Genomic DNA, 15,428 nt, shown 5'->3' with positions numbered 1-15,428 from the left:
TGCTCAGCCTGCTTTCTTATGCAACACAGGCCCACCTGCCCAGGGGTGGCACCGCCCACAGTGGGCTGGGCCCTCCCACATCACTCATCAAGAAGGTACCCCTCAGACATGGCCACAGGCCAGTCCAATAGAGGAAATTCCCCCAATGGAGGCTCCCTCAACCGAGGTGTGTCATGTTGATGCTAAAGCTATCCAGCACACCTCCCATCACTTCCATCTCACTCTCTTAGTTTTAGTGACATCAGTGGGCTTGGCCCTTAGAATGTCTCCAAGCATACAAGTCCAATGTCTAGTCATTGAAGTCGTAAGTTAACACCAATACCTCCATGGCCTCCTAGGCCTCCTTCTCCCTCTGTCACTCCCCCAGCAGGCTCTTCTCAGTGTTCCTGCTCCAGGGCCTTTCTTCCAGCTGCTTCCTCTTCCAAACTCTCCTCTGACCAATATCTGCCCAGTTACCCATTTCTTATCTGAAATCTTTTCTCTCTTCCTTGGCCAGACTTTCTCCCACTGGCCCGTTGAAAACTGCAATTCCGGCCAGGCCTGTCCTTCCTCTCTTCCCTGGTCAGCTTCCTTCCATCTTCCTCCCACTGCACACTTTGTCTTCCAGTATTTTCTGGTGCCTCCCCTCACCAAGGTACAAGCCAATGAGGCTGGAGATGGACTTTTGTTCTGTTCACTGATATTACTTCAGTGCTAAGATCAGTGCCTGAAGGATCCCAGGCACCAACTCAACCTAGAATGAATGCGTTGAGAGAGTGAGTCTCACCCAGGACAGTGCTTTACAAACCTCAGCACTTCTCAAAATTTGCTAGGAAGCTGGCTGGACAAACAAGGGACCTCACCCAAAAGTTCTGATTTTGAGGTCTTCACGGGGTTGGATTATTCTAGGTATCAGCGGGGATGCTTTCTGGGTCAGTGGTTCATTCTTCCTCAGGGCTGGAGAAGACCCTGGGGTAGGGAAAGGAGGCTGGGGCCCCTGGGTGAGAGGTCAGCTAAAGCTTTCTGGTCCCTGCAGAGTCCTGCACTGGCTTTGTGGAACAAGAGAGGGACCTACCTCTGAAGCTGTCATTTATACAAGAGTCATGGAGGAGCCAGGCAGGGGCCCCAGGCAGGGTCCTATTGGCCTCCATCCCCTCCTTCCTGCTCTGTGCCCTTGATCCTGTCACAATGTCTGGACAGGATCTTCACTGGCAGAGAAGCAGAGAAACAAGACCCTTTGTGCAACAAAGGCCAGTGGCAACCCAGCATGTGGATTTACCTCCAAGATATAGATACCACCCACTTCCCCATCCTTGAAAATCAGCTAGAGTCTCCTTAGAGAGGGCCACCAGAGTCTCACACAAGCCCTGAGTCACAGGGCTCTAATATGAAAGGGTATTCTCTCCTCCCCTTCCTCCTCCTCCCTCTCTCTTTCCTCTACTTCCCCTTCTCCCCTCTTCCTCCCTCTCCCCCTCCTTTCCTTTCCCTTCTTTTCCTCCTCTCTTTCATGAAATCTTTCCTAAATCCTTACCCACACATGATACCCATATATAAGGTACCGCCTTGTAGAATTATAGATACCTAGCAGAAGCCTTTACACCTGACCCTCTCCATAGCATGCAGTGTGTGTGCGTGCGTGTGTGTGTGTGTGTGTGTGTGTGTGTGTGTGTGATCAAGGGGGCCCTTCCAACTCCCTCATCCCACTTAGCTTAAATCCCTTTAAGCTCACCACACTCCAGAAGGACACATAGGCATATGTGCACACACAGGTGCACATGTCACCCCTCTCTTAGGTCTTTTCCAGAAATTTTTGATCCTAAATTTGTTATGTCATCTCAACATACACTTGCAAGACAATTAATACCCCATGGTCCACCTCCACTCCACAAGTCTGTGATGAGTTTTGCCCACCACCCTCATCCTCAGCTTCCTCTCTTCCTCCCACCCCAGGGGCCTCACCCATCCCACCTTCAGTTTAACACTGAGCACAAAACCCCTCACGCAGACCTTGGGAGCAGTGAGGCCTGGTGGGCTGGTGCTCAGCCATTATCACCCTGCTGGCTCAGGTGCATCTGCAACATGCCAAGTGGCATCCCGGACCTGAGCAACGTAAAGTGAGAGTCAGCCAGCCTCATCTTCAGTGAGTCCCAACCCAGCAGCAGAGGAAAAGGGCAGCTTCTAGGAGTCAGGTACTTGAATGCAGTCACTGGGGACCTGGGGGCCTGGAAAATGCTCAGATCTACTGGGATGGGTTACATAAGAGGGATGCTTATACCCTAAATGGTGAGCAGCCATTTAGCTAGACAAACTAAGAGGCTAAGATTCCCCCAAGAAGAAGATGGAGGGCAGAGACCCAACATAGCATGCCGGCTTTAAGGAGCCAGCAACTAGAAGTGTGACAACTGAGAAGTGGAAAGTAAGAGAGGGACATGAGGCTGGAGACGGAAAGGGGACCGGACCTCCTCACCAGGGAGTGTCATACCATAAGTTTAGGGCAACTGAATCCAAAGAATATGAGCCACATCTTGAGGGGCACATGGTTCCTACGTTTCTGAACATCTGCCCCAGGAAATTGGCAACCACTTCAGTCTTGCTATAAGCTGGGGTGGATGTATATGATGGAGAGGGAATCACAGCACAAATGGGGGGTGAGACAGGATGGGCATAGCTAGAATTGACCCGTGGGGGCTCATGAAACTGGCACAGAGCAGTTTGACCTAAAGCCCAGAGGTACTCGAATGAAGGCCACAGCAAATCACACCCAAGGCTGTGCCCAAGCTTTCTCTCAGCAACCAGTCAGTAAGAGGCACAAGAAGGTCTCCCCAGGCTTCCCATGTATGAATTGGCTGATCCTGAGGAAGAAAGCCCTTGACATGGGGTGCTAGAGAAATGCCTCGGTTGGTAAAATGCTTGCCATGCAAGCAGAAGGACCTGAGTTTGAACTTCAGAACCCACATTTTAAAAGGCAGGTGTGGAGTCATACATTTGTAATTCCAGTGCTGGAGAGACAGAGACAAGAGGATTCCTGGGGGCTCACGCTGGCCAACCAGTTTAACCTACTTGGCAATTGTCAAGGCAGTGACTTTGTCTCAAAACCCAAGATGTACAGGAGCTGGAGAAATGGCTCTGCAGTTAAGAGCACTGACTGCTCTTATAGAGGACCTGAGTTCAATTCCCAGCACCCACATGGTAGCTAACAACCACCTGTAATTCTAGTTCCAAGGGATCCAATGCCCTATTCTGACCTCCACAGGCATTGCATGACATCGGTGCACTTATATTGCAGGCAATACACTCATACACATAAAATAAAAATAATAAAATATTTTTCAAAACCAAGATGGACAGTGTCTGAGGCATGACAGCCAAGGTCTCTGGTCTCCACATATACACACATACACATGAACAACACACAGACACACACTCAAAAGAAAGCTACACATAGGGAACAGTGACAGCTGTGACTGGTCCATCCTGTGGACATTTGGGTTTCTAGGTCCAGCTGTTCCTGAGGCTGAAGTTCCAGTCACAACTCCTTGCACTTCCCACAATGCCAACAAAGCAAATAAATCCCTTCAGCTTAGGCTTGATCACGTGCATCTGCCACTTAGAACCAAAGGAACTCTAACACAAATCCACTTATTCCTCTGGGCATCTCCAGGTCACACACATGACTACACCGTCACTAGGAGCCTAAAACCTCTCTTACTAGTACAAATACCACAACCTCTAGTTCTTTGCTAATGTTGAACAGAACCCTGATAGCTGGTATTGACTTTGTGTAGGTTATAGGCAGGGGAACTGGGAAACAGAACAAGTTAGCTTACGTGAGTGTTATGACTAATAGTGAGAGAATTTGAACAATCTGTCTTGCTCCAGAGACTGACCTCCGAGCCATGTATAATTACCCATATCATCTAGACTTCATGGTAAAAAACTTGCAGGAGAAGAAACTCACCAGGTCACCAACATGGTTTGTCTCAGAAAATAAGTGCATGAATGGACTTGGCTTGGAAGAAACCAGTTTAGCTCCTCCATTATGCCTGCTGCCCTGCCACCATGTTTAAAAGAGGTAGTGGCAAAGGAGAGGAAGTCTGCACACAGCCTAGGCGTGAAGGACCCTCAGATAATCCCCTCATTGATCTGAGGGGAACACCCCAGTACCATTAGAGAGAAACAGGAAGTCATATGGGTGGGCCTAAGACCTTGGTCCAAAGATAATGGAGTAGATAAGGAGTCCAGTTAATCAGTGAGGAACCGTGAGATCCCACAGCCAATCCCTGAGAAACTGAGGCATACAGAGCCAATCAGTAGGGACCTGACAGAGGCTTCCACAGCCAATCACTGTTGAACTGAGAGAAGCCTCCATACTTAGCTTTAAAGAAATAATGGTTCCTTAGTTGGGACAAAACTAAAAATTTGTTAGATTGCCAAGAAAGGAAATCACGGAGCTGGAGAGATGACTCAGCAGTTAAGAGCACTGACATGGTGCACTCACAAACATGCAGGCAATATACTCATATAATAAATAAAATATTTTTTAAGAAAAAGGAAATCATAAGACCCATTTGTCCTCATATCCTTTAATTTTGACATCTTAATAGAGAATGTACATATCTGGTGTGAATACATAGAAAACGGCAGTGGGCTTTCCAAAGGAGTGGGCTTTCTGTTAGAACCCCACATCAGGTATTGGCCTTCGATGACCTTATATGGATTCCTGGAACCTTTGGTTCATGGTAGCTGCTGACATGTTTCCAAGGTGGACTTGGCCAGTCTCTCTGCAGAGAGATCTAATTTTATTTATTGTCGCAGAAACCAGAAAATGAAAATGCTTAGTTTTCATGTACCGTTCTCCACAAGCAAAGATGGCAGTGTGTGGGGGATCCCCCGGTCGGTACTGGAGCTGCTCCTGGGACAAAAGAATCTAGCTCCCATTAGGAAAGCTCCAGAATCTATCACTTTCAGGTGCAGGGAGATGTCCTGGGTAGATTAGTTGGAGAAAATGAAGGAAAGAAGACCAGATATCTGGTGAAGGATGTAGGTTGAAGAAAGGAACAGAGGAGCAAATGGGACCAAGTGGCAGAAAAGGCCAAGAGATCATTTACAATAGCAAAGCCTGCTTCAAGTTAGCAAATTAGAATTTTGTTTTCACTAGCCTCAAAACAGAATGTGATGGTGACTCTTGTCAATTTGATGGGATTTAGAGTCATCATGGAAACAAACCTCTGGGCATGGATGTGAGGGAGTTTCTAGATTGGGTTAACTGAAGTGAGAAGATCCACCCTAAGTATAGCAGCACCATTCCAGGGGTTAAGTTTGGATCCCTGACTGAATACAAAAGAGAGAGGCTGAGGGGGGCAAGTGGCACACACCTTTAATCCCAGCACTTGGGAGGCAGAGGCAGGAGGATCTCTGAGTTTGAGATCAGCCTGGTCTACGTAGCGAGTTCCAGTTCCAGACAGGGGACCCTGTCTCAAAAAAAAAAAGAGAGGGAGCTGATCATTCTCTGCTTCTTGATTGTGGGTACAATGTGGCCAGCTCCCTCACTCTCCTGCTGTTAAGCTCTCCCCGGCCCTCATGATGGACTGTATTGTTAGCCAAAATAAACTTTTCCCTCTTTAAATTGCATTTGTCAGGTAATTTGTCACAGCAATGAGAAAAGTAACTAATATACACACAGTAACAGTCTCTGATATAAGGTAGCCTCTGTGTGTGGTACTTGGTGGAAGACTTCGGGTAAAAGGGGAATATTACACTGTAGGGTTGACACCAGATAGAAGTAGAAAGAATTCTACTAGCTAACAGATAGAGACCAGGAGCCATAACCTGGCATCAGGCTTAGGGAGGCAGCATGGGGGTTCAAACAGATTCTACTTTGGTTTTGAGGAGCAGGGTGGGCCCAGGTGATAGCTAGAAGTCATTAAGTCTGAGTAACTCATAGGAATTCTGGTTTTCCAAGTTATTTCTGCATGAGAGGGACAGGCAAGCTGGGATAAGCCAGACTGGGCTGGAACATGATGAGTTTACTGGAGATGGACCAAACCACTTTGACTCGGCCATCTGAACATGCAAGTTTTGGAAGATGGGCTCTGGATTAGAGGTACTTCCTACAGACCTGAGGAAGAGAGAAAGTAGCTAGGGCATTCAAGCATTGAAACCATGACCTTGACTCTGAATGCTATATAATTCCATTTACAGGTAGTCACTAGGATTTGAAGACTTGCTGGCAAGCTTAGAGCTTAGAAAACATCTGCCAGTAGAAGTGACTCTGTGAGACTCCTAGGTTTCCTGTCCAACCCACAGAACTGGGGTTAAACCTAATATGTCTGGACCATAGGACTCTAGATCCTAACCACCATTTAAAACACTTTACCCATAAATGAAAACAGTGTTGTTTGTAATTTAAAACTAAAACATGAGTCTGGGAACATAGCTTAGTTCACAGAGTTCTTGCATGGCATAGACAGGACACTGGGTTTGATCCCCAGCACTGCAAAAACAGGGCATGGTGATACATGCCTGTAGTTCCAGTATTCAGGAAGTGGAGGCAGGAGCCAGAAGGTCAAGGTCCTCCTTATGGAGTTCAAGGACATTCTGAACTGGAGACCCTGACTCAAAATAAAATGAATATTGCTTCTCCAAGCCCATTATCCAAGTAGATATCTCCAACCCTGATTGCTAGTTGAAGCAGGAGAGTCAAGAGTAGGAAACTCAAGGGAGAGACAAATTCGGAGGACTATAGAAAGGGCTGGTGATATAGCTAACAAGCAGAGCACTTGCCCAGCATGCGCCAAGTCCTGGGTTCAATCCCCAGCACTGAAAAATAGACAAAAGACATAAAGACAGGGAAAGGGCAAGTCAGACAAATGAATCAATTATGAGAGAGTTACATGAACATTGAACATTGTTTATATACTTATGAGTTCAGAGACTCTCAAAGACAGCTTCTGTCCACCCATCATCTTGATATCACTGTCAATTGACTGCGCAAATACCACCAGGGATAAGACACTAACCCCCAAGAGTTATTTTTTACTCTGGAGAGAGTTCTGCATTGCTCAAAGATAGCATAAAATTTGCCACCTTTTACAATATCATTCTGTCCTTGGATGGAGCCCTCTAGACTCTGGGGGATGAGGGTGGGCTGGATGGAATGACTTTCTAGGATAGAGAACCCAAGCTGGGTTCTTTGGTGCCTGATTGTTGAAGCTCCTCTCTATATCATAATACCTGCTGATGTCCTGTGGTACATAGTTGTTGTTTATTAGACAATATTACATGCTAAACAGCTTACCTATATTACATATAACCTCACAACCATATGAAATAGACATAATTGCTGTGGTGGTGTGAATGAAAATGTCCCCCATAGGCTCCAAGTATTTGGATATTTTGTCCCCAGATGATGGTGCTGTTTTGGGAGGTTTTAGAAGGTGTGGCTATCCTGGATGAAACATGTCACTGGGGGTGGGCTTAGAGAGTTTTTAAGCCTTGCCAGATCTCCAGCTGCTCTCTTGCTTCCTGTGCCTGCGTGATGATGTGAGAGCTTAGCTTCTGTTGCTCCTGCTCCAGCCACCTCCAGCCACCACGCCTCCCCGCCATGACAGACTGTAATTCCCCTGGAACCAGAAGCTCAAATAAACTCTTCCTTCTATAAATTGCTTGGGTCAGTGTTTCTATCACAGCAACAGAAAAGCGACTAATACAATTGCTAACCCCATTTTGCAGACAGAGAAGCAGAGTGGAGTAAGATTTAATAACTTAGCCAAAATTTACTCTCTTCATAAGTAGTGGAGCTGTTAGACTCCAAAGCCCATGTTCATAAACTTCCCCCACCCCACTTCATAGGCGTAGAGGTAGATAACACCATCTGGGCCCCTCCATTCCCCTTCACTAGCCTTATCCTCTTTGTCTTACAAGAGCTTCTATGTACACTGGCCACAAGAGAACCAGGACAAGATGAGGTCATCCCTGGGCATCACTCTCAGTGTACGAGATGCTGTGCACTGCTCAGAAGGAGGGAGCAGCTACTCTCTGGGTAACAGACTGTGGTCAGGCTTTCTGTCTTAATGAACCACTGCCTCTGAAGATACAGGGCCAGGAGACAGATGTGGATGCCAGCTTCTGCTCCACGCAGCCACAAGCACTTTCTTCCTAGAGGAGGGAGGGCTCCTGGGACTAAGCCCTTGATATAATCAGAAAGTAAGCCAACATCTGTGGTCTGTACTCAGAAATGAAAATATTTTATTCTCTCTCTCTCTTTCTCTCTCTCTCCCTGCACTCACATCTTTCCCAGCCTCTTCCCTCTGGTTCAGGAAGCTCATCCTAACAAGGCTGTCTTCCAGAGTGGCTAGACTCCGTATTAGTGACAACATCAAAGAAATGTATTCTTTTCATATGCCTGTCTGCTGTATCTAAGCCCAGAATGATTTATTTTTCTCCTAAGTGAATAGGTCTTTGCTTTCTTTCTTCTCACACGTGTGTGATGCGAAACCATGAGCAATTTGCTTGTACTGATCACACTGTGCCCCATGACAACCCAGCATGCTGTTCGCCTTGGAAGACAGCCTCCTTTGCTCTCACATGAGTTTGCATCCAAAAGCTTTGCTGTGGTGGCATATCATGGCAGGGGGGAATAATAACCAAGCTTATTAATGGGATCAAAGGAGGAGGGTGGAGCCATGCCAGCTCCATCCCTCCCTCCACACACATTCCCTAGCCTTTACTGTACTTTGCACCTGAACGAGTGAAACTATGCATTAGTGAGATGCGAGTCTCTCTCCTCCAGGAAGAGCAAAGGCCGTATGTCTTGCACAGTGCACAACAGAGGATGTCAAATAAGTGGCCCTTCAAATTTATGATATAGTGGATTATAGAAAATGCCTTCATGAGCCAGATGTAGTGGCACACACCTGTAATTTTAGCACTGGGGAGGTGGAGGCAGGAGGATTAGGAGTTCAAGGCAATCTTTGGCTACCTAGTAAGTTTGAAGTCAGTCTGGACTACATGAGACATTGCCTCAAACAAGCAAAAATACCCCAATGCTTATAACTCCGCCCATCCAGATCTGAAATCATAGATTTCATCCCACTGTCCCCTGAATCTCTACTGGCCTTGCTTCACTTTGACTAATGGAATGGAGCAAAGGTGATGTGTGAGATCCTAGCAGAAACCTCAAGAGGCCTTGAACTTTCAACTCTTGCTGATCTGGGACCCCTGAGTCACCGTGTGAAGAGTCATGCTGTTGGGATCAGGCTGCACCCTGTTCTAAATTACTGCATATTATATAAAGGGTGGCTTTTTCAGGCTGTGCCTTGCCCCAGGAGACTTCGTTTTACACGCAGTTTTTGACTCTGTGTGAAAACACAGGCAGACTGGATGAGGCTGCACCTTGGAGGGGGCATGTAAACACGACCATCTGCCCAGTACCACTCTTGAGGCACAGACTGATATGTAATTTATTCCTAAAAGTAAGAAGGGGGACACCCTACAAATTAACCAAAGTAAGTTAGGGTCATAGGAACACATGGACATATTAAAACCATATCAGGAGAGCCAGGCGTGGTAGCACATGCCTTTGAGCCCAGCGCTTGGGAGGCAGAGGCAGGCAGATCTCTGAGTTCAAGGCCAGCCTGGATTACATAACAAGTTCCAGGCCAGCTGGGGTAACAGAGCAACCCTGTCTCAAAAAGAAAAAATATATATGTATATATTATCAGGAAAACCAGACCTGAGAATGTATCAAACACACCAGGCCAAAAAACACCCCCACCTGGACCCACCTGGACCCCACAAAGAGGACATTTTTGACACTACCCAACTACACTGTCATAGCTCACAAGTTAAGAACCCAGTCCCACAGACTGCCCCCCCAATCTGATACTGATTATAAACAGTAGATGGTCACCTATATTCCTGACTGTCCTGCCCTGGGGGCCTATGACCTCATCTTCAAGTTTGATTAATATGCCAGAGCAGTACACAGAAGTCGGGGAAATGCCCTGCTTGTGCTTAGTTACTTACTTTAAAGGGTGATGTCACAAGGACATAGATGATCTGCCAGATTGAAGGAGTACACAGAGCAAGTCATGGGTGGAAGGAGGGCAGAACCTCTCTGGACACATCACATTGGAAAGTCCCCCGCCCAGTCCCTTTTGTAGAAACACCATTCCATGAGCCTGATTGATTACACTGTTGGCTATCAACAACAATCAGTGTAACTTGGGATTAGAACAGAAATTCCCAATTTCTGAGCATGCCTTGGTCTGGCTGGTGACCAGCCTTGGGACCCTCGACTATGAGGCACGTTTAACACACTAAAGACACTCACCATTTCAAAACATCTATCGGGGAGCTGGGAACTGTTTAGTGTGAGGCAGATGGAAAATGAAACCTATTTTTCACACTGCCACACAGATTCATGTTGAGGCGTGATCATAAGCCCTAATAGAATCTCATTATGGACCCCTGCTACTGTCACTGACATCTTCCTCTGTGAGTCCCTTAGTTCCCAGGCCTAGCGATCTCCATCAAAGTAATTCAGACAAGAAACACAGAGTGTGGTATAGAAGATAGACAGAGATCATTGCAGTGTACAGAAGAGCATACTCTCAAAGAATGAGAGGCGATGATGGCCAACAGGACCATTGCAGAGCAGCACAGTGTCATGGGGTGAGGGGGACAACAGCAGCCAGAGAGACCATGTGTCAATCTACATTTAAATAGGTTTCACACTCTCTTTTTAAAAGATTTATTTATTTTTATTTTATGTGTATGTGTGAGCACCTGCATGTATGTATGTGCACCATATGTGTGTGCCTGGTGTCAGCAGAGGCCAGAGAAGGTGTCAGATCCTCTGAAACTGGAGTTACAAGTGGTTGTGAGCTGCCTGATGTGGGTATTAGGAATCCAACCCAGGTTAAGAGCAGCAAGTGCTCTTAACGACTAAGCCATCTCTCTAGGCCACATTCTATTTCTTAAAGTCTCTAGAACTGACATACAGTTAGCATAACCCGCAGGTTGAGAGCCTGGTCCCACAGACTGGCCTCCAGATCTGACACTGGTACTAGACAGTAGGTGGTCACCTAAACTTCTGAGTGCCCTGCCCTGAGGGGCATTTTCCTGCCCAGTTGATTGACAAGCCCATTTGGACTAACTAAAGGTTGGAGATAATGGTGCATCTTTGTTTTTACCAGAAGCCTCCAGCTGCACAGTAATCTTTTGAGCTTCTGAGCAGTTTAGAGTAGTCTCTACCTAGGACTAGAGGTACAACCTGGATTCTATTCTTTTGACCAATAATCAGAATCCTACAGTTTCAGTTTGGGTTTTACAGCTGCTTATTATAAATGAGCGGGCCGCCCTCAGTGACCTCCAAGCCTGCTAATATCAAGTAGCTACCTAAAAATCCCTGCTCAAGAGTTGGGGATAATAGAATTATTTGGATTGACAGCAAGTCGGTCTGAATACTTCCCACTGAAATGGGGCAGGGAAGAGCTTAGGGTCCCACTCTTGCTGATTTTCAGGCCTTAGAGGATGATCAAGGGGGCCCAGACAGATGGAGTCAGATTGACTGTAAACAAGAAGAGATTCAATTAAGACACCAAGTAAGTACACGATGTCCAAAGACTAACAGGATCACTATTATGATTATAGCAAGCATAGCTCACCTCCACCATGAAAATCCAAGACCCAGTTTTAAAGCTGTTCATCCAAAGGAATGGTCGCGTCTGACATGGTTTGGATTGATTTTGGAGATCATGTAAAGCAGGTGATGACTGGAGAGATGGCTCAGCAGCTAAGAGGGCTTGCTGCTCTTGCAAAGGACCCAGGTTCAGTTCCCAGCATTGACATCTAGAGACTCACAACTGCCTTAACACCAGTTCCAGGAGATCTGACACCCTCTTCTGCTCTTTGCAGGTACATGCACACATGTGGTATGCATGTGGTATACATACATACACTCAGATCCACACATATACAATAAAACAAAATAGTGGGATCATTGGGTGTATACACACAACATCTAACCACAATAAAATGACATCCTGAGTCCTATAGATAGGATAGAAATGGAAGCTGGATGATTTCTATAGTAACAGAAAATGCTTTGAGGCCAGTGCCGTTTTAACATAGATACATTAGCAGCGTAGCCCAGATCCTTTATCTTGGATCTATAAGATGGCAGAAACAAAAAGCTGGCTTTTAAAAGATTTGGTTTTTTATTGTTATTTATGTGTATGTGTGTGTATGCCACATGTGTGCAGGTATCCACAGAGGCCAGAAGAAGGCCTTAGATCCTCTGTAGCTGGAGTGCAGGCAGATTTGAGCCGCATGACATCGGTGCTGGGAACTGAACTGGGTCCTCTGGTAGAGCAGCAAGTGCTCTTAACTGCTGAGCTATCCCTCCAGCCTCAAGGCATGGCCGTTTTTTTAATGTGTATGTATGTTTTGCCTGCATGTATGTATGTGCACCACATGCATGCCTGGCATGAAGAGGGCATCAAATCCCCTGGAACTGGAGTTAGAGACCAGACTGTTATCAGCTACCATGTGAGTGCTGGGAACCTAACCCAGGTCCTTTGTAGGAGCAGCAAGTGCTCATAAATGATGAGCCACCTCCTTGGTCCCCAAGGCATGACTTTTTAATTTAAGAGGAGAAACAATGAAAGTTTTATTTATTTGTTCTAGGTATTTAAGGTCACTTATGTATTGACTCTTCCCAAGGGTTTGTGGGAAGTGTTTTCCACGGGAGGGTCTTCTTTTCCAAGTTTAACTCAGGAGGTATGAACCCAGCTGGCAAATCTGGGGTCCTTGATGGCTACAGAGTAGGTAAAGCATGGGAAAGAGGGGCCTTTCCAAAGAGGAAACAATTGTCGTTCCTGAGTGCCCTCCTGTAAGTTTTAATTAGTGCCTGTTCTTCCAGTTGGAAAACAGGACATCTTGTTTTCTGGGTGGATTAGGCAATGTAACCCATATTCTTTCATTTCCTGGTAGAATGTATTGGGTCTAGAGGCAAACTGGCTTAAAGATTCAGTTTCATTAGCTATGAACAGATTCGCACTTAGAGAAATATGTCTACAAAGCATCTCACAGGGGATTAGGCCAAGGGTTTATGTAAGAGCCTAAACAGGCTCTAAAGAAGGGTCTACAATTTTTCCCTCCAGGTAAGATGAGCTCCTGGCAAAGCTGTGTGTGTGTGTCTGTGTGTCTGTGTGTCTGTGTGTCTGTGTGTCTGTGTGTCTTCTGTATGCCTGTGTTTATATGGATGGGTGTGCTTGTGTGGAGGTCAGAGGCCGGTGTTGGATCCCTTGTTTTTTGAGATAGGATCTCTCACTGAGCCTAATGCTCACCAATTAGCTAGACTGACTGGCCAGTGAGCCTCTGTGATCCTCCTGTGCTGGTCTTCGTGCTTTGGAATTCCTGGAACTTGCCACCATTGCCTGGCTTTGTATGTGGTTGCTGGGGATCCAAGCTCAGGCACTCTTGTGCTTATACAAGTAAACACTTTACCTTCTTAGCCATCTCCCCAGGCCCCCGGAAAAGCTTTTTAATAGATAACTTTAGGGTCTGATTAGCACATTCCACCTTTCCAGAAGATTGAGGTCTACAAGAGGAGTGAAGATAATATCTAATTCCCAGAGATTTAGCTACCAAATGAGTGATCTGGGAAATAAGGGAAAGACCATTATTACCTTGAAATGATCTCGGGAGGCCAAATCAAGAAATAATTTTAATGGCCAGCACTGAGGTATTATAAAGTGTCTGGTAGAGATTTAAAAACCTTTAACTGAGGAATTTGCTGACTAGGAGTTAAGTCTCACTTTTTCTCTAGGCCAGAGAAAGTACTGTTTATACTTAGGAAAAGCATGAGATACTTTAATCTGATTATAGTCACCACGCTTGTGTTTGCCCTACTTGGCATGCCAACAGTCCATACTTGGGGAGGACATTCAGGCACTGCTTGAAAAGTCCAAGGAAAGAGTAAACTTTCCAGGGCTTGCCGTGTATGGTGACCTGAATGAGGAATGTAGGCTCATGTATTTAAATACTTGGTCCCCAGTTAGTGGTGCTATTTGCAAGGGTTACTAAACCTTTAGGAGGTGGAGCCTTGATAAAGGAAATGTCACTGGGGCGTGGGCTTTGAGGGTTTATAGCCTCACCCAGCTTCCTGTTCTTTCTCTCTGCTTCCCATGTGCTGATGAAGTGTGATCTCTTTGCTTACTGTCAGCTGTTTTTAAGCATCTGCCAGCATGCCTTCCCCTCCATGATAGACTCAGGAACTACAAGCTAAAGTAATCTCTTTAAGTTGCTTTAGGTCATGGCATTTTATCAGAGCAACAGAAAAGTAGCTAGTATACCACACAGGCATGAAGACCTGAGTTCAATATCTAGTGCTCATGTGAAAAAGCTAGGTGTGACCATATACATCTATAATCCCAACACTAGGGAGGTGAAGATGGGGGAATCCCTGGGACTTGCCTGCCAGTCTAGATGAATTGGTAAGCTCCAGGTTCTGCTTCAAAAAAATGAGTGCATTTTCCATACATAGCATAAAGGTAAAGTAAAATGTTTGATCACAGGAGTCCTACTGATGCCCATAACAAAAGTCAGAGGCCAGCTGTCTGGAACATGAGGCTATAACAAAGTAGGAGGCCCAGCATCAAGGAGAAAACTCACAGACATTAAGATTTTCCCAAGACTGTCCCATTGATGGTGATGAAGTCAGAGGCCAACCAAGGACTTCCTCATTCCAGGGACAAAATCTGGGGCCCTAAGCCAGAACATCCTCGATCCTCACAACAGTAAGCCTTCCAGTGTCCTGTCTTTCCACATTGAAGGCAAGGATTTAAGAGGGTGTCCACTATTCAGGTAATCTATTCCAGTGACCTGCCTGCCCAGAGACACACCATGTTTTCCAGTCTATTTCCTCCAGGAGAAGATTCTAGCAAGACCTCTCCTCTCTTTCTCCTCCCTCCCTCACTTCCCCCCTCCAGCTTCAGCTCTTCATGTGCCCTCTGTTCCTCCTCTAGATCCTGGTTATAGAAAACAGAACTTGCTATACTTGACAGATTATCAATGGAATTCTTGGATCCTCATGACAAATTTTGTAATTTTCTTGTGATGTCAGGAACAAATTGAGCAAGGTTCTATCCCAGAGAGGGATTTTGCCTACAAAGGAAGAATTAGAGTATATCAATTATATTCTAATTAGTTAGGGTGTGTTATTGCATGGCCTCTGTAAGATGCCCTAAAAAGGCAATGAGGTTGCCATTCTGTCCCTGGTAATAGTGCTCAGTCATTTCTCTCAAATATCTAACTTAACTTGTCTGATTGCATTGGGTGTGGAGGGCCATGTTAATTTCTTTCCTTTGAAGCTCCTGGAATCAGCTTTGTCTGAATTATCATTGATGCATTTGAGAAGAGAATCGATAGGAATTGGAAGGGAG

This window comes from Nannospalax galili, unplaced genomic scaffold (genome assembly GCF_000622305.1).
Source record: "Nannospalax galili isolate Female #2095 unplaced genomic scaffold, S.galili_v1.0 scaffold781, whole genome shotgun sequence".
NCBI classification, from domain to species: domain Eukaryota; kingdom Metazoa; phylum Chordata; class Mammalia; order Rodentia; family Spalacidae; genus Nannospalax; species Nannospalax galili.
The sequence above is the reverse complement of the archived record's forward strand: the minus strand, read 5'-3'. Positions refer to the sequence as shown.